Source organism: Schistocerca nitens, chromosome 2 (genome assembly GCF_023898315.1).
Source record: "Schistocerca nitens isolate TAMUIC-IGC-003100 chromosome 2, iqSchNite1.1, whole genome shotgun sequence".
In the NCBI taxonomy this organism is placed as follows: Eukaryota; Metazoa; Arthropoda; class Insecta; order Orthoptera; family Acrididae; genus Schistocerca; species Schistocerca nitens.
The window spans coordinates 84561788-84587330 of NC_064615.1; positions in this window are offsets into that span (position 1 = coordinate 84561788).

A 25543-nucleotide genomic window follows, 5' to 3' on the forward strand; every position below is an offset into this window, starting at 1 on the left:
ACTACTCTCACTGAAAAGATACTACAACTACACTGAACTTGTATGAAAGAGGATGAAAACTGAATAACTGACAGAGAAAGTAGAATTATTATGAAGCGGAGAACAATATTAAGAACAGATACAAGGTCTGTTTAAAAAATTTTGGACCTAGTTCCTCAGAACTTTTCTATGCTTGCCTTTTACTTATTGTGCATGGTCTCCTTCAAAATACTCTCCTCCACAATTGATACACAGCTCCCAATGCTGTTTCCACTTCCTGAATTGCCCCCTCTGTTTATTGACTGTATAGCCACTGAATTGCTATTTATTTATTTAATGGGATAATAATAATTATTAAAAGGTGGCAATTTTATTTCAGCATTGATTTTACTCTTTCGATTGTTGCAAGTCAGCGACAGTGCAATGCTGCTCGCTTTGGACAATACACATTTTATAAGAATTATTTGGTCCAGGAAACACTTTTGCGATCACGGTTGTGATTTAGACGGTATTTGCGTAATTGTACTGATTAAAAGTTATCGTTTCCGAAAGACACAGGTTCGATTAAAGCTGTGTGCACTTTTGCGCGTATAATGAAAATATTCATAACACGTCGCGTAACAAAAAGAAACATGCGAATCACAACCGTGGTCAAACGAAGAAAATATATGATAAGATAAATGTTCTTCGCTGTTATTCAGGACAGGCTCAGATTAGACCTTGCAATTTTAATTTATAGGAAATCACAAAGCGTTACACCCTCGAGATATTTGTTTTGAATAAATTGTATTTACCTTCTCTCTCCCTCCTTTTTACAGCCTTTATACCTTCACATCGATTAAGGAACTTTTCCTTCTCTACCGACCAGTACGAGAACAAAATTCAGACTCAACAAAATGTCTTACATCGAATTGTTACATGCTTAACCCTTAACAATCATATATAGTTTTGTAGTACAAACAATGCTAATTTATTCCGTGCAGTAGAAAGTGTTTGATATACTGAGCACAAAAATGAAAATAATAAAATTATAATTACATTTTTAATATCATGAATACTTCTTTAAATCATGAAAATAAGGTTTGACATCATCGTGATATTAATTTTCATCGTTGTAGCACTACATTGCCCCCTTTGGATGTACAGTCACACTTGTTTGACTGGTCATCCAAGCAGGCTTATTTTCCTTGTCTGTTCTGTTTAAAGTTCACTGTGTTCTTTCACTTGGAAGCATGTGCTTTGTTTACTTTTGAATCCCAGGGATTTTGAGTTACGTTCCCCCATTCGGGCAAAGGCCAATGGGAAAAACCCTGGAAAAAAACCACGGTGGAGTGAGCACATCTTCCATACCCTCTTTTTTTTATTTTCAGCATTTGAATATTCACTTCGTATGATATTTAATAATGGTACAATTTCGTGACAGTGCTGCTGGTAACGACGGCTAGCGACTTGGTGTACTACAACACCGATGTCTCGCCCCATCAGGTAAGTCTGCGATGGACTGCGATGACGTGGCAGGGTGCGGCAAGGGATGATGGATGATGTCGCTGCAGTATGCTGCCCTCACCGACACGTGTGCTGCTGATTCTATGCGACACACATTTTGTTGTTACTACAGCTGGTTGTCTGCACGTTTGGTTGCTCGTTATTACTAACATCATTCATGCAAGTGCCCCCTAGACACCCTGCGACTGACACACAGGAGGAGAATGTCGTCGCATTTAGTTTGACTGACTGGTACTGGTTGATGGTTGCGGTTCACTTACCTCAATGATCTTGATATTTTGATTCGGTGGTTGCCATGGCTGCGCATTCATATGCAGCTGCATGTTATTTGACATATTTGTATTGTATGGGGGTTATACATGATTGTTGTTGTGATATTGCGGTGGCCTAGGCTGCTGCCATTGCTGCTGTGTATAATTCTGTGTTGACCAGTTATGTGGTGGTTGCATGTTTTGCTGATTATTTGAAAAATTACCGTTATTGCAATTGACGTTAGCTCTAAAATCTCGTTTCCGTTTCTTTGAAAAGTTTCCGTTATTGTTTTGTCCACTATTGTTCTGTGGATGATAATTGTGATTCGGTGCATTACCGTACTGTCCATTTGTGTTCATATTGTGGTTCTGCTATCCTGAATAATTCGGACTATTCCAATGATTTTGATTCCCATAGTATGTATTTCTATTACTATTGTTCTTGTGGTTTCGCCCATTGCCGTTACCATTATCATTATTCGACGAATTATTCCCATAATGGTGTCTGTCCTCTTCGATAACCAAATCTAAAGAGTCCAGTACAGATAGAAAATGTTCCACGTTGTCTTCAGGAATGTGAAACAATTTCTCCTTTAGATCATGTGGTAACTTCTCCTTTAATATCTTTAAAACATCACACTCAGGAATTGGGGTGGATAAATATTTCACTTTGTCCTGATACTTTTCGAAATATTTCCGCAAAGTACCGCCTTTTCTATTAAATGGCTCAGGACTATAAACTTCTTTTCTCAATCGTTCTTGTACCCCACGCGACCAATACTTGTTTAGAAAAGCTTGTTCAAATTCATCGAAGGAGCTGCATTGTTCAGCTTTCTGTGTCGCGAACAACGCTGGCTCACCTTGAATATGGGTAATGGTAAAGACAATTTTCTCCCTTTCGTTCCAACTTTTTGGCATTATTCCGCGGATCCCTTTGATAAACATAATTTGATGGGGTCCGTTCTTATCATTGGTAAACTTCTGAAACTGTGAATTCTTCACTAAAGCATCCTGAGTCACCAATCATTGAGTATGCTCTTGATAAACAGATGTTACTCCACGTGTTGGATTGAAATTATTGCCCATCTGCCCCCTACTTTCAGTTAAAGGCGTTTCATAATGATCAGGGTGTGTTTCTGTGATACTAACACACTCCGGTGAACCGTTATGAGATGTTTGCATACGTGTTTCATTAAGCACTTTTGCACGTTTTGTAATTCAGTCTGGAGTTCATGAATCTTTGTGTTGTTTTCATGTATCAGTTGTGTTCCTGCTCGTTGTAACATCACAGGTAGTTCCTTCTGTATAACAGTACTAATTTGTTTGTCTTTGTCATTTAGCCATGTGTTGAATGTGGTCACAACGCGTTCTTCTTGTTCTTTGCATTTTTGTTCTATTACATTTTGATTATCAACCGTAAGGTTTTCTATACGTGTACTTATGTTGCGTATTTCTGCTTCCAAAGAAGTGTGTGTTTGTTGTAATTTGTCCACATCCTGGGTTATTTGCTTTACATTCTGTGGTAAGTAATGGTATGTTTGTTGCATACTTGAAATGTTGTTCTGTATAGCAGACAACTGGGCATCTATTTGCTGTCGCAGTTGGCGATCGTGTTCTTTTAACCGGTCTTCAAGCTTTTGAGAACTGTGAAAAGCTTAACTGCGTACACTCGTCTAATTGACTGATGCGTTCATCCAAGGTCCTAATCCGTTCATCTACTCTGCTAATACGTTTATCTAAATTATTATTAATCTCAGTTGCACGCTGCATCTGTGATTGTTCCTGTATTTTAAACATTTGTTCCATTTTCATCATTAAGAGAGAAAATGGGTCCACTACTGTTTGTGTTGGCTCTACTGGTGGTAAATCGACTGTAACTGGTGTTTCTTGTGGTTCTGCTTCAGTATGCACTTGAACTACCGTCTCTATTCTGCCTGAGTGTTCTACAGCGGATGGATCACTGACTTTAATATTAGTGTCCTGTTCTATATCCTCTGTCTGATCTGAAAAAATATTATCAATTTCTACATCACTAGTTATTCCTTCCTCCTCTGAATGTTCTACAGTTACTTCCTGCTGTGTAGCTTTTCTTACACGTCGCACTGTTTTCACCATGTTTGCAAATGTTTGGGTGCAAGTCTAATCGGGAAAACGTCACACGCAACACATCAATTATTCCGTCACACAAAACATAAAATAATTACTACACTGCACCAGATTGGAATCAATACTATAAATGTTCACTTTCATTTGATTAAAATTCAGTTCCAATCTCGTTCAGTTAACCTCTTCTGAAAACACTTGATGCTGTATTTTACTGATCCTTCTCGCAGTTATTTTAATATAATTGACTCTTATAGCTCCCTAGGAGGACACACTAACAAAATGTAAATTTTTTTTTTCGTTTCGTTAGTAAGATACAGCACCAGGTTGAAGAAGATGTTGTGCCTACCTAACGCAGTGCTTTGTTCTGCTGCCGCTGGGATGGAATGGTACAGCAAAAATATCGTGCTTAGGGTCGTCGTAGATTTCCGCTCATTACAGCATGAAACAAATAGAAAAAACACACATTAGCACACACATATAAGCTAGTCCTGTCACGGTCGCCACTGAATTGCCCCCTCAGTTTATTGATTGTATAGCCACTGAATTGCTATTTATGTATTTAATGGGATAATAATGATTATTAAAAGGGGGCAATTTTATTTAAGCATTGATTTTACTCTTTCGATTGTTGCGAGTCAGCGATAGTGCAATGCTGCTCGCTTTGGAGAATACACATTTTATAGGAATTATTTGGTCCAGGAAACACTTTTGCGATCACGGTAGCGATTTAGACGGTATTCGCATAATTGTACTGATTAAAAGTTATCGTTTCCGAAAGACGCAGGTTCGATTAAAGCTGTGTGCACTTTTGCGCGTATAATGAAAATATTCATAACATGTCGCGTAACAAAAAGAAACATGCGAATCACAACCGTGGTCAAACGAAGAAAATATATGATAAGATAAATGTTCTTTGCTGTTATTCAGGACAGGCTCAGATTAGACCTTGCAATTTTTAGTTATAGGAAATCACAAAGAGTTACACCTTCGTGATATTTGTTTTGAATAAATTGTATTTACCTTCTCTCTCTCTCCTTTTTACAGCCTTTATACCTTGACATCGATTAAGGAACTTTTCCTTCTCTACCGACCAGTACGAGAACAAAATTCAGACTCAACAAAATGTCTTACATCGAATTATTACATGCTTAACCCTTAACAATCATATATAGTTTTGTAGTACAAACAATGCTAATTTATTCCGTGCAGTAGAAAGTCTTTGATATAATGAGCACAAAAATGAAAATAATAAAATTATAATTACATTTTTAATATCATGAATACTTCTTCGTCGTGATATTAATTTTCATCGTTATAGCACTACATTCCGGAAGCCTTTTATGCCTCTTGCTGGATCATGCGAAACATCATCTGCAAATTTTCTTTTACCTCGTCTATTGTTGCAAATCTTCGTCCTTTCAACTGAGTTTTTAACTTTAGAAATAAAGAGTATGGAGGATGAGGCAGCACAGTGAGTTAGTTTTTTGTGCAATAATCACACACCACAGGGATGAATGTACGGTTATGTAATTGTGATTCAAGAGCCATGAATTGTCTAGACACATTTCAGGCCGTTTCCTTCTCACATTTTCTCGCAGCCGTCGCAACACGTCCCAATAGTACCATTGATTAACTGTTTGTCCCTGTGGCATGAATTTTGCTTACGTTCCTGACACGAGCACAGTCAGTAGATGTTGAAGGGCATCCTGAATGAGGGTCATCTTTAACTTCCATCCTACCATTTTTAAACCGTGTGAACCACTCGTAACACTGAGTATGGTTTAAGCATTCATCATTGTAGGTTTCCTGCATCATTTGGTGTTTCTCTGTAAATGTTTTGTCGGTTTTCGTGCATAATTTAAAGCAGATGCATTGTTCCTCTAACTCTACAATTTTGAAATCCGGAAACTGTGTGGTACAATGTTCTTCTCAATACAGCTATGAACCATAACTATCAAACATACAACAATGAAACTTCTGGCAGTTACACATTAAAAACAGGTGTGTGCATGGAGACCAACCGCATTTTGGTCCAACACACCTCTGGCGTGAAATTACAAATGTTCTGGATTTTTTTGGACAGATCTCATTTGTACAAAGTTAAGACTTGTGTGAAATCAATTCACCCAGATCAAATGCAGTTGAACTTGGGAATATGCACAAAGATTTATCTCTTATGCAGGAAAGTTTTCGTTCAACTTCACCAATATACTACAGTAGAGAAGGAGACAATGGCGAGTGTAATTATGTATGCATGCCGCCAGTTAGTCATATAGATTTACCAAATACTGCCACAATCGCTGGCGGCAGGACCCTTGACTTCTTCAGTGTTACTCAATGAAAGTACACCCTGTGGTTTTTATAAGATGTTTTAATAGTGTATTACCCCATAGATGGACAGATGCACAGAAGATACATTATGTATTAGGCTTTATACTAGGTAATGCTTTACTGTGGCCAGCAGACATAGCTGAATTATGTCACACTTACATACAATTTGAACAAACTTTTCTTGGACAAATTCTGGTCTAGTTCTGTCCAAGAGCATCTTCATAGAGAGGTATTTAAGTCCTAATTTTTTAAGAGTAAGCAAGGGGGCTTACAAAAGTACTTGGAGCATTACATCAACAAAAAAGGATACTGGACTACACCAATTTCACATATTGATGTCCTGCAAATTCTGAAAGGAAAGTTACCACCTAACATTCATGAAAAACTAGTTACTATGCCAGAAACAGATTTAGAATATTTCCTTTCTGTACTTGATTCAATTGATGAGGAAGAGAAAGAACACAGTAATACTACAAATTTACATTCTGGTTCTTTAAGTAATGGTCATTTGAATAATAGCAATAATAATAATAATGATTCTGACAGCAGGCACACGCCTACTTTGCATCACAATAACAGTCAACAAAACATGAATTACCATGTAAATAACAGTAGTTCTCGAAGGAGAGAACACCAATACAAACCTGGATATCGTAACAATAACAATGACCCTTTAATAACAGGTAAAGTGTTTCAGACAATAGATGGGAAACAATAATATGTGTAGTCATGGTAGGAGATCAAATACAAAACAAATACAAATCAAGATCTTGCAGATGGGTAGTCAAAATGTTCAGAACAACAACACGAATTGGCAGAGCAGAGTAGACAATGTCAACATAGTCAAAATAATGGAAAGTAGGTATGCTATTCTGCTGTCAGCAGAAAACCTGAATTGGCCTTGTTATGCCCTCCGGCGAATTGAAGGACAGAATGGGGACAGACAATAGGAGTATATGCTGTTTTTACAATATGACCATGAACAAGATATTCATGATAAACTGTGCTTCAAGAAGACACCAAGTCAAGAAGTAACTAAAGAAATAGTAGAAGTGATTGTCAAGGCTCACACAGAGAACATTCCTGTGATCATTGTTCTTGACTTGGGTGCCACCCCAAATTTCATATCTACAGGTTTATTTACTGAAATCAGTAAAATGATTTGCAGACCCACTTTTCCTGCACAAAATTGTCATACACTGATACAGTGGGCAGTATGATCACAAGGTGTTACTACAAGCTCACGTACCTCTTACATTTGATTGTATAACAGTGAAATGTTCTTTTCTAGTGGTAGATAAATTAGTTGTCAACTGTATAGTGGGAATGGAGTTTTTCCAGCAACACGGAGTGAAAATAGATCTGTACAATGGCAAGTGCAAATTCTATGTTGGTAAACAAGAAATTTCTTTGGATTTGGTCAGGCCTCGACTGAACCATAGTAAGCTTTGTCAGAAAGTGATTTTGTAGCTTATATATCCAGAAGTATTATTCACCCATGAGATACCCAGACACATTAGTGGATTTGCAGATTGACATTCAGGCCATAAAAGAGAAAATAATGGTATCTTCCTGTCTAACTGCAGCGTGTGAAGATGAATTATTTGAGTTGTTATCACAATATTTGCCAGCGTTAGGCACGAGACCTGGGACTATTCGTGAATGCATGTCAAGATGGATGTGTTTTCTCATTAGACCTTTTGTCACACATCTTATGCTATACCTTGCCAAAGAGGGAAGCTGTTGGAAGGGAAACTGAAAGAATGATAAAATGGAAAATAATGGAACCTTCACAATTTCTGTACTGCTGTGCACTACTTACAGCTGCAAAGACAATACTGTTTTGGGCCCAAAAGTGTTAAGCTGACTAACAGCACATGTAGATGAACTTTTAATTGTGACCATGTCCTGGAAGGAACTCTTGGAACTATTAGGTGAAGTGTTGAATAAATTTTTAAATTTTGGAGTTAACGTGAATTTTATATACATAAAGGACATGTTATTTCTTCATCTAAAATACTTGCAAAGGAAAGATTGAAGTAATTACACATTTTCTTGTACCTCAAATAAGAAAACAACTAAAACCACCCCTTGGTATGGAGTAATTTTTATGTAAATTTGAATCCAACAAGCTTTAAAACAATGGTGCCTTACTGCATAAGAATTCCACTTGGTTTTGGTCAATCCAATATGAAAAGGACTTTGAGGGAATAAAGGAAGCCTTAGTCAGTGTAAGCCTATGGCACCATCTGGACATGAATAAAATATTTTGTTGTCATGGGCATGTCTGTAGATGGAATGGCAGAATTTCTGTTTCAAATTAAAGATGTTAATGGAAGACCTACCACTTTTGCAATATGTTTTGTGAGCAGGATTCTCACGGAGTGTGAATGACCAAATTCAGTGAAAGAGTTAGAAGCATTAGCAGCTGTTTGGGCTTTTTAGGAAATTTCAGTATTATCTATGGGGTAAACACACCAAAGTTTTCTGTGACCACTAAGCATAGTCATTTCTTTTAACTTGCAAGCTGCTTCATGCACAATTAGCACAACATCTCTCTTTCTTCAAGAGTTTAGTTTTGAAATTGTATTTGTAGATGGGGAACAGAATATTGTTGTACACGTTCTTTCATATCTTCTGTGAGGTCTTAATGAGTTTGTGGAGCTCACTGAGCAAACATCTGACTTTTGGTTTTTACTTACACATGATGACACCTTCCATTCCTATTATTTAAAGATGTCTACTGTCACAAGTCTTCTACAGGATGCTGATCCCCTGTAGAAAGGTGTAAAGCAGAAACTGCAACAAAATAGTCCTGACTGACTACGTAAATACTACATCTAATAAAATGGAATATTGTTTCACCATGCACACCTGAATCTTCTCGGTGGTGAGTATGAATACCCAAAACTTGTGTAAATGATTTCATTCATTATGTGCATCATGCTTGGGGACATTGCAGAGTTTCCAAGTGCATTAACATAATTGTAGTCTATTGTCATTTTCCTAATGTGTGGTGTACAGTTCGGTAGGTTCTGAAATCATGCACTGTTTGGCAGAAAGCAAAACACTTGAACCAATCTTGTCTGATTGAATTACATCTGATCATTCCTACAAAGCCTTTAGAATTAGTATCACTGGATGTCAAGGGACCTTTCCCCCAGGCTAGATGTGGTGTCACTGACATCTTTACAAAATATTTTTGGCTGGATACTAAAAAAAAACTAAAACTGTCCAAACCAACCATGAAGGCCCACCAATACTGAACGGCTACGAGGTCATCTTCAGCCCACAGGCGTCACTTGATGCAGATATGGAGGGTCATGTGGTCAGCACACCGCTCTCCCGGCTGTGTGTAAACACACAAGACCAGAGCCACTACTTCTCAATCAAGTAGCTCTTCAGTTTGTCTCAGAAGGGCTGAGTGCACCCCACTTGCCAACAGCACTCAGCAGACTGGACAGTCACCAATTCAAGTGCTAGCCCAGCCCCACAGTGCTTAACTTCGGTGATCTGACAGGAACCAGTGTTACCACTGTGGCAAGGCTGTTGGTTTGGCTGTATGCTACCAAGAACTTAAGATCAGCCACTAGCACGAAAAGGATTCTCCGAAGTCTATTTGCCTAGAGGTGGCAAACCTGCCATTTTCGTAACAGACAATGCTTCAAATTTCATAAGTGACAAGTGGAAACCTTCTTGAAAGACAAACAAGTAAAGCACATTCTAGTTTCCTGTTTCCATATGGAAGCAAATCATATGGAAAGGATTTTCTAGGAATTCAGTAAGTTTATCTGCACACGTGTTCCTACAAAACAAACTAAGTAGGTAGAATATTTAGCTCCATTTGAGCAAACTGTAAATAATCTTTCACATTCATCCAAAAGATTTACTCCAACAGAATTGATATTGTGTATGTGAGTGGTGGAGTGGATTAAACCATTACCCAAAATTTCATCGAGGGGAAAAGCCCTGATAACCTTAAGTGAAAACGTAAAATGGAAGAAAGTGTTCTATGACAAAATGCTAAAACACACAAGTGAATGTCAGATTGGATGGAAAGTTCTCTTTTAACCGTAAATGGCATTTACTGTATTCAGGTCCGTATGTGATTGCCAATTTTTCCACATCCAGCATATTTAAATTCAGGAAAGATATGAGGTTTAGTCCTGCAGAAAGACTTTAAAAAATTTGTACAATGAGCACCAATGGAATGTAATCATTATTTTAGTTGAAATTTACATGAAAAATACGATGAATGTACCCAATTTAGACACTGTAGATAGTTACAATGAGGACATATGAGGAAGAGGTTGAGAGAAATTTATTTTCTAGTGATATACACTGTAAAGAGATTATGAAGAGAAACCTAGACTATAATTAATTCTACAAAATATTTATATCTGTACTACAATAAAAATGAATTGCATCATAAATACCACATACAGTAAGAACTGAAGAATAATGTGTTATCATACTGCTCTGCCGACAGTGTGTGCAGTCTGGTTTGACCTACAGGGAGCCCACCACTTAGTAATTCATGTATTACACAGTGGGAATGACACAAATGCACATCCTTTTACAATATGGAGGATTATTTATTGAAGGCAGTGGTAGGAAGCAAGGTAGGACCCTACTATTCTAATGTATACGTACATGTGTTGAGGAGAGAAGTCATGAGCAGTAAAGAGGCACAAATACGGAAAATATGATGAGCAGTACTCCTATGTTTTCTCTAAGGAGTCAAATTTAATTATACATTAAGTAAAAAAAAAAAGTTATGACCTAAAGACAGAGCTATTAACCACTCATTAGCTTATGCTTCAGTCGACTGCCATAGGACTCCAGCACTGAGGAAGGTTGATTCTCTCACATACACTTGGAGGTGTGACTTCTGACATTCTTACTTAAAAGAATAACTGTATAGTACACTGATGTAGACTACACAATTTTGTTACACAAGGCATGAATTTGTATGATAAATGAAAACCATGATGCAAAACAAAATCCAAGCAAGATCATTATACAATAACTCAGCGTGAAGTGTGCAAATGATAACGTGGAATTGGTTACACAACGTTGCCAGGAAAATGGCTGAATGCACACTGTTATTAAGATAAGTATATTCATATGTTTTCCCCTACAGCTGCACATATATATATATAGAGAATTTAAATGACTTTCCTTTCTACACATGTAATACACCTAAAGTAATGTAAACATTTTTAGTTATAAAATACAAGAAAAAAACTGGGACAAATTATCCCCCCCCCCCCCCCCCCCACACACACACACACAGAATTGGAGAATGTTAAAATATAAACTAACAGACCTAGCTCAATTCTGGCCGCCACCTTTAAGCACACATGATCTATGAATTATGTCATTGTTGATAGTACTTTGTATGTAAATATGTACCTGTTCTTAGTAGCGAATGTGGGAAGTAAGTAAGAAGTAATTTTGAATGACCACTTGTGGGGAATACAAAAGTGGATGTAATAAACACATTTTGAGTAAAGATAAGAGCACACAAGTTAAAAAAACAGTTCTTTGTGAGGAGATGGCGAAGACATATACTTTTGCCATAGGTTCCATGTATATTTAACTTAATGCATCTTTCTGTTGTTGTTAGCTATGTACACACACTTTACTTGTACGATATACATTTTTCTTGTTTCTATTTTTGTAGCTGAAACCTTGTCACTGAGTAAAGTCTAGATTCTCTCCTACAAGTCTGTTGGATATAGTTGCAAACTACTTGCGACTGTACACAAGAGTTGAGATTATGCTGTGTTGCACATGACTTGAACTGAGTGTGAACTGCAACCCCTTACTGTAAAAAACAGAGTGAGGCTTCAATATTTCATTTGCCTTATTTGGTGTGTGAGGATGGTTTTCACATTAGCAAGAAGACTAAATATGAGAAGAGCCAGACACACTTTAACCCCAAGTAAAACTGCATTACAATACAAGAAGAATTAAAGCAAGTGTAACAACTATAACGGCTTCTGATACCAAATGTAACAATTGTGTTACTAAATGTGACACTTCTGCTACTAAATGTAACTGGGTTTTCTATTTGGATGCTGTCAATTGTCAGGATGAGCATTCTAAAGCATTCTGTCAGGGTGAAAATATTAAATAAATTAACTTTTCTCTCTTAACAACATGTGGGCAGGTTGGGTTCTTCCTTGGCTCGGGTATGAGGTCGAATGAAACATCATTTTTACATAAGATAACTTTTATTGAAGATTTGTACAACTGTATCTTACGGGATGTTCTGGTTCGGAGAGCGGCAGCTGTGTCGTTTGTGAAGTCTTCTGCTGCGGCAGCGGCGGCGGCGGCGGCGGCGGCGTCTGATTACGCGTAGCGGTGTGTATCTCGTGTCGCTGTCTCGCTCAGTTGACTGGAGAAGCGCAGCGCGAGGTGGCCCGTTTAATTATTGCGAGCGAAATCGTGCATCGGATGATACCTTGGGTGTCGCGTCCCAGTGTTTCTCTTCTCTATGCGGCCGCGTGTGTTGTGCGTCGACCAGCGGAGCGGCGCGGCGGGGGAAGGCCAGTGTCCCGGACTCGAACCACGGACTCCCGCTAGCCAGTCTTCGGCTGTCAGGTCTTCATCCCAGCTCACAGGTGACTACTGATGTGAGGCCGTCTCCTTCCCGTCCTCACGAGTCACCCGGGTATGTAAAAACCAGACTTCAAATACCTTTTAACTTCTGTCTTCTGGCGCTACGGCGGCTGCTTGCTATTCCATTACAGCGGCGGACTTGGTTCGTCTGTGCATGATGCAGACTCTTCTTGCATGACGGTCTTCAGCACCGAAACTGACTGAAAACTTCTTCATCTTCTTTGTCTCTTCTCTCCGTCTTCATCTGACTTCCTCTGACTTCATCTCATCTGGCCCACTGCGTCTCGCGTATTTATTCACTTCAGTTTACTGGAGGTGAACGACTTCACGGTCATTGCCTCGTCTGTCACGTTGAAAAGCTTCTCGAAGAATCTTCTTAACGTCGGTCGTTGGCTCTTGGAATGTAGGCGAGGGCCTTTGCTCACATACGACAACTGAGAAACACGTGAGCCGGTCGGGCGATGCCCTGACGGCTGAATCGACAGCGCCCGCTTATGTGGAACTCGCTGACTTCATGGTCATTGTCTCTTCTGTTCTGCTGTTTTGCCCGCTGAATGCCATTATGTAACTCTCTAAACTAAACCAAGTTTTCCATTTATATTCTAATTTCTAGTTCACTTTGATTTCACTAATTTATTTACTTAAGTACCACTCAACATTCCTCCACCCTTCGGAGAAATTCGCCCTCGAATTTACCACTCAACATTCCTCCACTCTTCACACGGCAAAAGCACTAACATAAGCAATGAAAACTCTCGACTTAGAAGATTACACACGCTTCATGTTGAAAATACTTTATCACTTCACTAAAGCACTGTACGCTCATAAATCACATAGTTCACACATAAATGGTTATAATAAGTGTAACAAATCTTGATGACAATGAATAAACAAAAAATAGATTATTCACTTAGAAATTTACATAGCAACACCTGTTTAATCAACCCTATATGAATGCAAGAATATTTATTCTACAGTATTTTTTACTTTAACATAAGACTGTTTAGTAAAGAGTGAAGTACAATAAACAAAATTAATACACTAGTGCTGAAAAGTAACTACTGAAGTACACCAGTTAAGAGTGTGGTATCTAGGTAACAGGGATTTGATGAAGTGGTATATTATTATTTGGCTTCTTTTTTCGTCTTAGATAAAAGAAAACTGTACAAAGTAGAAACACCAACACAAAGGTTCCAGATATACCCGTTCCTAGCATTATAATTTTAGTTTTGTGTTCACCTTTTAATTTTAAAACATGTTGCATCATAACATTGGCATCAATTTTGCCTTGCTGTGAGTTTATGAACATATCTAATGACTTCATAAGGGAACTGTCAAGGGAGTCATTGAGGTAGGACAGGTTTTGTGTAGGAAATGCTTGCATGGCGTTTTCTGAAAAAGCAAACAACATGGTTATGAACCTACCAATCTCGTAAAAACAAAAACAAAGAAATGAAGGAATACATTGTTAACTACAAGATCTACATGTTTCTACGTTCTACTTTTCTTTCTTAAAAAATAAACCATTATAATTTATTAATTATTTACATTTGTGTACTGTCCACAGTCTACTAAGATTCAACTAGGACATTCGCACTCTTGGTCGAAGATTGTATGGTGCCATGTCTGTATGTTGTGCTGGCATGGCCACTCTTTTTCCTTTACGGGAACTTCCTCCACCCTTCGGAAAAGCAGACACTATTGTGGAAGGAATTACATCTGGAGCGCCCTTAAAAGGTTTTAAACGACTTGCATGGACAATGGTAGTTCGGGTGGGCAGTTGCAATTTAACGTTGACTGGTGACGTGATCTCAATAATTTGATAAGGACCTCTGTAGTTTGTTACAAATTTCTTCGTTTTTCCTTTAGCAATGTAAGGAGTCGAAAGCATAACCCACTGACCGATTTTGTAATTTGGATATTTAGCTTGGGTATTACCTAATCTTTCCTGTCGTTCCAAAGCCTTTGTATTAGATTTTTGAACCTTTTTCCATACATCCTTCATCATTCGACTGAAATCTCTTACTGTTTCTCCGACTTTTCCGTTTTTCTGCCTGATTACATCAAAAGGGGACGGCATTTTTCTCCCATAGACCACTTCATAAGGTGACATGCCAGTTGCTTCATGCGTTTTAGCGTTGTATACCGACACGATTATTGGTAAATACGTATCCCAATTAGAATGTTGTTCGTTAATATAATAACTAAGCATCTTGCCAATTGTCCGATGAACTCTTTCTGTACGCCCGTTGCACTGAGGGTGTAACGGAGTTGTGCGTAATTTACGTATTTTTAGTAAGTGGCATAGCTGTTTCATTAATTCCGACATAAAATTAGATCCCTGATCTGTGATAATAGCTTCAGGTACGCCAAATTTAAGTATCCAGTTGTTAACTAAAGCTTGGGCAACTGTATTTGCTTGCTGATCTGGGAGACTCACCATAGCTAGATAGCGTGAAAAGTGATCTATAATTGTAAGAACATACTTATTACCAGCAGGTGTTTTATGAAATGGCCCGTAGAGATCGATTCCGCAGATTTGAAATGGACATGAAGCTTCGGGGAGCCTCTGTAAGGGTATTTTTGAACGAGAAAGTTCTGCTCGTTGTGCGCACGCAATGCAATTACGAACGTACTGCGCAACATCCTGCTTTCTGGTTTGCCACCAAAATCGCTCTGCTACACGTCTTTCGGTTGTCCGCTGTCCACCGTGTCCCGCAAGGATATGATCATGGGCCTCTGCCATTATTTCTTGTCTAAGGTGTTGGGGAACAACAATTCGCGGTCCAAGTTTTGTTTTACGGCATAATACACCATCTTCAAAGCAAAATTGTTTTTGAGTTGCGTATTTTTTGCATTCTGTATCCTCATCTTGTGCCTTTCTCCAGTCCTCAGTATCTCGGCCTGTTGCTTCCAAAAGTGCTATTTTCCGACTTAGACAATCTGCATTCGTGTGTTTTTTGCCTGGTTTATGGATAACTTCGAAATCCATTTCGGAAAGACATAGGGCCCAACGGGTAAGACGACTAGATGGATCCTTTAATCCAAGCAACCATTTTAAAGCTGCGTGGTCTGTAATGACCTTGAATTTCCTACCGTACAAGTAGCATTTAAAGTATTTGATACCATAAATAACACTTAACAATTCTTTCTCCGTTGTGGAAAAATTTCTTTCTGCTGTTGTTAGTTGTCTCGAAGCGTAGGCTATGGGGTGTTCCGTGCCATTAATATTCTGACTTAAAACAACTCCTACTGAATGACCACTTGCGTCACAGGATAAAATAAATTCTTTATTATAATCTGGGTAGGCTAATACGGACTGTGTGTTAACTTATCTTTAAGGGTTTGAAATGCAGATTCACAATCTTCAGACCAATGAAATTTTGCACCCTTTTTCAATAACTGGGTTAAGGGTCGGGCAATTTCAGCGAAATTTTGAACATATTTCCGGTAGTACGATGCGAGACCAATGAAAATTTGTACTTCCTTAACGCGTTGTGGTGTTGGGAAGTCCTTAACTGCCGAAATTAATCGAGGATCTGTTTTAATTCCTTTTTCACTAATGACATGCCCTAGGTATGTAACCTCTGTCAATGCAAAAGTACATTTTTCCATATTTAATGTTAATTTAGCTTTTCTAAGTCTCTGAAAAACATTACGCAGACGCACAGCATGTTCATTAATGTCTCTGGAGAATACAATAATATCGTCTAGATATACACAACATTGCTGAGTTTTGAGTCCTCGCAATACTCCATCGAGTAGTCTTTGAAAAGTTGCTGGTGCATTTTTCAAACCGAAAGGCATTCTTTTAAATTGCCAGTGGCCTCCAGGGGTAGAAAATGCTGTTTTATGCCTATCTTCAGGTGCAACTTCCAATTGATGATATCCGCTACGTAGATCGATTGTTGAAAAGTATTTACTGTTACCCAAACTGTCAATGATATCTGTAATGTTTGGAAGAGGGTAAACATCTGAGATAGTTTGTTTGTTAAGGTGTCTGTAGTCACAACAAAATCTATATCGTTTCGTACCGTCAGGAGACTTCTTTGGAATAATTACAATATTTGAATTATAAGGAGAATCAGAATATTCTATAATTCCATCTTTTAGATGCTGTTCTATAAATTCATCCAGTACTGGCTGTAAGTGATGCGCAACTCTATAAGGCTTCCTATAAACTGGGGGGCTACTTCCTGTTGGGATCCTATGCTGTGTGATATTTGTTGCTGGCAGTGGACCTTCTGCATTAAATAAATCTTGAAACTCAACTAAAACTGCTTCTATCGTGTCTCTATCCTTTCCTTGCAAATGCTCAATCTTCTGGCGTAATGCGGTTTTATAGGCGTCTGGTTTCTGACCATCGTTAATATCTGACCAAATGAAATCTTCTTCTTCAAAAGTACTGACTGTAGCTACTAATATTCCCTTATGCAACTCTTTGTCCTCCACTCCGAAATTGTCAATATGTACCGGTATTTTTCTTTCTCCCTCAACGTCTTGAACCCGTACAACACTTCTACGTACAAAACAATGTGATACATCTAATTCCTCATTTTCCTCTAAAGGCTCTATTAGACACACTGTATCTGTAGGTACCTCGGGGTCAACTGTCATCCAGAAAAGTTTTCCTGAGCCAGATGGTATCTGATCCCGCGAATCAACCTTCAAGGACGTTGCACGCAGTGTAGTTGATTTCGCCTTCCGGTTAGGGAAATCTTGCGGCAGAGGGCCCTTTGCAGCGGTGTCACCTAGCTGAAAAACTATTCCGCTAAGTTCGACAGTTTGCTGTCTGAGGTCGATTTTAGCGTGATGTTTATTCAGGAAATCCAGTCCTAGGATCGCGTCGTACCCGTCAGTTACTTTTGTTACCACTTCTACATCTTCTTGAAATTGTACACCGTGAATATAGAAAATCAGTGATGTACATCCTAATGACTTGACTGTACCTCCTCCTACTCCACTCAATCTATACCTTGGAGGGTCATATTTCTTTTCTCCAATACATTCATTACTTACTATTGATACGTTTGCGCCTGTATCCACTAGTATCCTTGCCTCTTTATCCTGTATGGTAGCAGATAACCAGCATTCCGCCTTCACATTAGCCTTAATGGCATGAAATTTTATTGGGAACGCCTGGCGGCGGCTCCGGCATTCCCGTTTGAGTTTAACTGATTTCTATTTCCAAACACTTTCTTAGACCTGCATCCCTTGAATGTGTGACCTATTCTTTGACAATTAGTGCATTGAGGTTGTCTGCAGTTTTTTGCTATATGTCCCTGTCGATCGCACCTAAAACATCGTACTCCTGCTGAAAATACATTTCGCTTCTCCTTGTATCTGGTGGCAATGTCTATTTCTTCGAAAGCTGTCGCCACAGATACAGCTTCCGCTAAATTTTTAGGGAACTCTGCCCTGACACGACGGGACGTTTCAGGAGGCAACCCACGTAAAAATGTATCCAGAGCTCTATTTTCTGCCTCTTGTAAAATAACTTTATTTGCTTCATCACTAGTTGTCAATTGATAGGTGTTAATATTAACTTTTCTAATCCTATCTACAAAGCTTTCTAACGACTCGTTTTGCCTCTGAGTGATAGTGTTTAACTGTTCCCTATAAAATCTACAGCTGTTCTGTTTTTGAAAACGTTTAAGCAATCCTTTCTTCAATTCCTCAAATGTTGGAGCATTCCGTAATTCTTCATGGTATAAGACGTGTGCTTTAGCCTCTCCTGTCAATCGTAACTTTGTCATTTGTAAGAGCTGTTCATCTGACCATGATCCTAACTTTGCAGCTGCTACTAAATCATCAAAAAAGGCTGTTATGTCCTCGCCAGGTTTACCTGAAAAAGGAGTTACTAAGGCTGCTGCTGAGGAATCTAGGGTGGGAGGGATTGAACTGGTTTGCCTAACCTCACTCAACTGCTTAAATAATGCATTATTATCATTTTTAAGCTGTGCTATCTGATTAACTAAGCTCTGAATAGCTTCCTCAGTAGAAACCGCTTGTGGTGCTGACTCTGACTTTGTACGATTTCGTGTCATCATTTTACAACTATTAGTTACACAATCTTACCACACTGAATTCAAAAGATGTTTAAATATTTTCGACAAACTCTTAAAATTATGAGAGAGAATACACTTCTAAATAAAGAAAATATTACGACTGCTATGCAAACCCCTATCCTTTCACACATTAAACAATACTAACTGTGGACCTTTAGTGACTGTCATTCACACCTCATATTGAGCCAAGGGTTTTTTCTCTGACACCAAATGTAACTGCTATAACGGCTTCTGATACCAAATGTAACAATTGTGTTACTAAATGTGACACTTCTGCTACTAAATGTAACTGGGTTTTCTATTTGGATGCTGTCAATTGTCAGGATGAGCATTCTAAAGCATTCTGTCAGGGTGAAAATATTAAATAAATTAACTTTTCTCTCTTAACAACATGTGGGCAGGTTGGGTTCTTCCTTGGCTCGGGTATGAGGTCGAATGAAACATCATTTTTACATAAGATAACTTTTATTGAAGATTTGTACAACTGTATCTTACGGGATGTTCTGGTTCGGAGAGCGGCAGCTGTGTCGTTTGTGAAGTCTTCTGCTGCGGCAGCGGCGGCGGCGGCGGCGGCGGCGTCTGATTACGCGTAGCGGTGTGTATCTCGTGTCGCTGTCTCGCTCAGTTGACTGGAGAAGCGCAGCGCGAGGTGGCCCGTTTAATTATTGCGAGCGAAATCGTGCATCGGATGATACCTTGGGTGTCGCGTCCCAGTGTTTCTCTTCTCTATGCGGCCGCGTGTGTTGTGCGTCGACCAGCGGAGCGGCGCGGCGGGGGAAGGCCAGTGTCCCGGACTCGAACCACGGACTCCCGCTAGCCAGTCTTCGGCTGTCAGGTCTTCATCCCAGCTCACAGGTGACTACTGATGTGAGGCCGTCTCCTTCCCGTCCTCACGAGTCACCCGGGTATGTAAAAACCAGACTTCAAATACCTTTTAACTTCTGTCTTCTGGCGCTACGGCGGCTGCTTGCTATTCCATTACAGCGGCGGACTTGGTTCGTCTGTGCATGATGCAGACTCTTCTTGCATGACGGTCTTCAGCACCGAAACTGACTGAAAACTTCTTCATCTTCTTCGTCTCTTCTCTCCGTCTTCATCTGACTTCCTCTGACTTCATCTCATCTGGCCCACTGCGTCTCGCGTATTTATTCACTTCAGTTTACTGGAGGTGAACGACTTCACGGTCATTGCCTCGTCTGTCACGTTGAAAAGCTTCTCGAAGAATCTTCTTAACGTCGGTCGTTGGCTCTTGGAATGTAGGCGAGGGCCTTTGCTCACATACGACAACTGAGAAACACGTGAGCCGGTCGGGCGATGCCCTGACGGCTGAATCGACAGCGCCCACTTATGTGGAACTCGCTGACTTCATGGTCATTGTCTCTTCTGTTCTGCTGTTTTGCCCGCTGAATGCCATTATGTAACTCTCTAAACTAAACCAAGTTTTCCATTTATATTCTAATTTCTAGTTCACTTTGATTTCACTAATTTATGGCGAAGACATATACTTTTGCCATAGGTTCCATGTATATTTAACTTAATGCATCTTTCTGTTGTTGTTAGCTATGTACACACACTTTACTTGTACGATATACATTTTTCTTGTTTCTATTTTTGTAGCTGAAACCTTGTCACTGAGTAAAGTCTAGATTCTCTCCTACAAGTCTGTTGGATATAGTTGCAAACTACTTGCGACTGTACACAAGAGTTGAGATTATGCTGTGTTGCACATGACTTGAACTGAGTGTGAACTGCAACTCCTTACTGTAAAAAACAGAGTGAGGCTTCAATATTTCATTTGCCTTATTTGGTGTGTGAGGATGGTTTTCACATTAGCAAGAAGACTAAATATGAGAAGAGCCAGACACACTTTAACCCCAAGTAAAACTGCATTACAATACAAGAAGAATTAAAGCAAGTGTGTTAGCAGAGTGTAGTGAACAAAATGTGTGTTCATCGAAACAATTTTATTGAAATGTACAACTATATATCACAAGATCACATTAACCTATGTGTATTGACATTTCATGAATAAATAGGCACGAGGAACTAGACGCAAAAGGGTGTTTCTAGTACTGTACCAGAATAATCGTCTCAGAATGAAATAAATAACACTCAATAACCATTTAAATTATCACAAAAATTGTAGCAATTAAACATGTCAGGAACGATGAGGTGTTTCCAAAAGCCGAATAACTGTATGAAGGTGCTTTATTTGCAACTGCCAGTTTTGTGTCAGTATAGACACATCTTCAGGTTTATCTGCCAAGAACACATATCACTGTGTGAAATTTTATGAAATGGCAGAAATACAGAACCACAGATAGTGTTGGGATTCAACAAAAGTAGTCACAATTGTTATATTTTCATGTAGATGGGCAATTACAGAGGCTGTTATCCACATTAAGAGTCCAACCACATGGTGGGTTCTCATAATAAAACTGAGTACACCCGATAGGTGTTTGTCAAAAGTGTGTAAAGCTTTTTCTGTAGTTGCAGTCGCTCAATGTGGCGTTGAAACCGAATGCAATAAGTACTTGCCCTCGGCAGCCGAACTTCCCCGAATGGAGGACTCCCGGCCCACCCGGCCCACAGTGCCGTACGCTCATTTCCATTTTTGTAGTTGCAGGGGCAACAGTTGGACGATTGACTGCGTTGCTGTGCTGGAACTGCAAATGGCCAAAAGCAAGGGGAAACTACAGTCTTAACTTTCCCAATGGCATGCAGGTCTACTACATTGTTAAATGATGGCAGCATCCTCTTGAGTACAATAGTCCTCCATTCAGATCTCTGGGTGGAGACTACTCAGGAGAATGCCGTGGGGCGACTACAGGGTTATAAATATAAAACCAAATAGTGCAGGAGCAGGTTTAATAAGGAAAAAGAAAATAGGTATGTGGGCAAGCTACTATGAACAGCATTGCAAATGCTTTATCGTAACCAAGATATACTAAAAGCCAACATTCACAATAGTACACATTTATGTGCCAGCTGGCTCCACAGATGAAGAGATTGGAGAAACGTATCTTGTTGTTGTTGTGGTCTTCAGTCCCGAGACTGTTTTGATGCAGCTCTCCATGCTACTCTATCCTGTGCAAGCTTCTTCATCTCCCAGTACCTACTGCAACCTACATCCTTCTGAATCTGCTTAGTGTATTCACCTCTTGGTCTCCCTCTACGATTTTCACCCTCCACGTTGCCCTCCAATACTAAATTGGTGTCCCCTTGATGCCTCAGAACATGTCCTACCAACCGATCCCTTCTTCTAGTCAAGTTGTGCCACAAACTTCTCTTCTCCCCAATCCTATTCAGTACCTCCTCATTAGTTATGTATCTTGTTAAGGGAGACAAACATTTAACTGTGATGGGAGACTGCAATTCGACAGTAGGAAGGGGGGGGGGGGGGGAGGAATTAGGTGAATATGGACTGGGGGAAGGAATACAGGACACCACCTGGTACAATTTTGCACAGAGTATCATTTAATCATCGCTAACACCTGGTTTGAGAATCATGAAAGGAGGCGTACATGTTGAAGAGACCTTGAGGCACCAGAAGGTTTTAGATTAATTATATAATAGCAAGAAAGATATTTTGGAATCAGATTTTAAATCTTAAGATATTTCCAAGGGCATATGTGGACTCAGATCACGATTTATTGATTGCAGACTGAAGATTACAACTAACAAAATGGCAAAAAGGTACGAAATGAATGAGATGGGATATGGGTAAGTTGGGGAGAGGGAGGGGAGGGGGGGGGGTGGAGGTGGGAACCCACACCCCCCGAGGTAGTTTAGAGTTTCAGAGGGAATGGGTAGCTTTAAGTGGGGAAATACTTAAGGCAGCAGAAGTTCAAATAGATCAAAAGACAAGGTCTGGTAAAAATCCTTGGATAAGACTGGAGATACTGATTTAACTGATGAAAGGAGAAAATATAAAAATCAAGCAAATGAAGCATCTGAAAGGGAACACAAATGTCTAAAAAATGAGACTGACAAGATGTGCAAAATGGATAAGTAAGAAGGGTAGAAGACAAAAGAAAGGATTTAGAAGTATATATCACTAGGAGAAAGATAGAGGACATCTACTTTGAAGAATAGAGAAGCAACTGTATGAATATCAAGAGCTCATATGGAAAATCATTCCTAAGCCAAGACAGGAAAACTGAAAGATGGAAGCGGTGTATAGAGGGTCCATACAAAGGAGATGAACTTGAAGGCCATAATATAGAAAAGGAAGAGGACATAAATGAAGGCAACATGAGAGATATGATAATGCGAGAAGAATTTGACAGAGCAGTGAAAGACCCAAGTCTAAATAAAGCTCCACAAGTACAGAATATTCTGTTAGAATACAATTTCGATAGCCTTGCAAGAGCCAGCCATGACAAAACCCTTCCATCTGGTGTGCAATTTGTATGAGACAGGTGAAATACCTCAGACTTAATGCAGAATGTAATAACTCCAAATCCAAAGAAATCAGGTGCTGACAGATATTACTGAACTAACAGTCTAACAAGTTAGGGTTGCAAAATACTAACATTGATTCCTTATAGAAGAATGGAAAAAAAAGGCAGAAGCCGAACTTGGGGAAGATGTTTGGGATCCAAAGAAATGCAGGAACACACAAGGCAATACTGAAGGTGTGAATTCTCTTTGTAGAGAGTCTAGGAAAGGCAAATCTACATCTGTAACTTTCGTAGACTTAGAGTAAGCTTTTGACAATGTTGATTGGAACGCTCATTTCGAAATTCTGAAGGTAGCAGGAGTAAATACAGGGAGTGAATGGCTATTTACAACTTCTACAGAAATCAGACTGCAGTTACAAGATTCAAGGGACATGAAAGGGAAGCTGTGGTTGACAAGGGAGTGTGGAGTAAGGCAGGGTTCTAGCCTGTCACTCGTGAGTAAAGGAAAGCAAAGAAAAATTTGGAGTAAGAACTAAAATTCAGGGACAAGAAATAAAAACTTTGTGGTCTGCCGATGACATTGTAATTCTGTCAGAGACAGCAAAGGACAAAAAAGCTTTTCTGAAGAAGAGATTTTTGTTAACATCAAATACAGAGTTAAGTGTTGGGAACTCTTTTCTGTAGGTATACAAATACCATGTAGACATGTATGGAAGTGAAACATGGATGATAAACTGTTTGGACAGTAAGAGAAGTGAAGCTTTTGAAACATGGAGCTACAGAAGAATGCTGAAGATTTGATGGGTAGATCACATAACTAATGAGGTAATGAATATAATTGGGAGGAAAAGAAATCTGTGGCAAAACCTAAATAGAAGACGTGATTGATTGACAGGACACACTCTGAAATATCAAGTGACAGCCAATTTAGAGTTGAAGGGGAGAGATGGGAAGTAAAAATTGCCGAGGGAGACCAACGGATGAATACAGTTAGCAGAGTCAGAAAGATGTAAGTTGCAATAGTTATTCGGAGATGAAGAGGCTTTTACAGGAGAGAGAAGCATGTAGAGCTGCAGCAGACCAGTGTTCAAGACTGAAGACCACCACCACCACCACCACCGCCGCCGCCGCCGCCGCCGCCGCCGCCGCCGCCGCCGCCGCCGCCGCCGCCGCCGCCGCCACCACCACCACAATTTGTATGATAATTCAAATAGTTATCGAGTGTTTTTTTATTGTTATTCACAATGTCTTTGAGCTCTGATTGCTCTCCCCAGAAAGTTGTTTGTATAAATAAAAATGTTAGTGATGCAAAATAAATGTGACGCACGGCAATGGATTAAGTGAGACATGTAAACCTTGCTGTGTATATTGGAAAGCATGCAATGGAACTGATGAGTGATAAATTTGTGGTTGCTTCTTTAAGATTTCTGTCAGCAACAAAAAACTAAGTACATACAATCTTACCTGACTGAGATGGAAGTAGTGTGTTTCGTGTCCTGTCTCTCTTTACCCTACACTATAAACTTGTAAGTCATTGTAATCTCAGAAGAGATGAGTTAGATGGTACAAGGCAGAACACTGTTGGACATGCCACTATGTTCAGACACTTGCTCTCATTCCTGCTACCACCGGCAGCAATTCCCCACATGACACCATCGGGAAGCAACAATTCCACTTGACTAAATGATTATAAAACTATATCAATAACATAACAAAGTTAGAACACTGTCATTTAATAATAAAAGTAAAAGTGACTTCACCAAAGTAAAGATGAACCTCATGAAATTCAGTTACTGACTGCTCCGTAAAATAAAAATGAATAAAGAGAATCTTTCTTAATTGAATTCATGTGAAGATGGTAATCATACTGTATAGTTGCATTTCTTTTCTTTCCCCATCTTTTCTATACATTTTTCATATTATATTTTGTTGAAGTTAAATGTTTTTATCGTGAATTGTAAAGTAACAAACACCTGACATCCTCATTTCATTTGAGACTTAATTAAACCACAAATAAAGTAAATACTTGCTCTAAGTCTATAAAGAGTGTGGATTGTATATAAATCTTTTAATCCATGTTTTACTGACTTGCAGTTCATGTATGCAAATTTCCTTAAAGGTATACCTCATACAATTGCAGAAGCTGTGTATTCTATGCAAATATTCTGTTACGATGCTGAAGAAATTTACAAGCACTAAGCGTTGGTGACTTTTTGGATTTGTGCATTGAATGTTTGACACAAATCACATTAAAAAAAGTGCTGATATCATA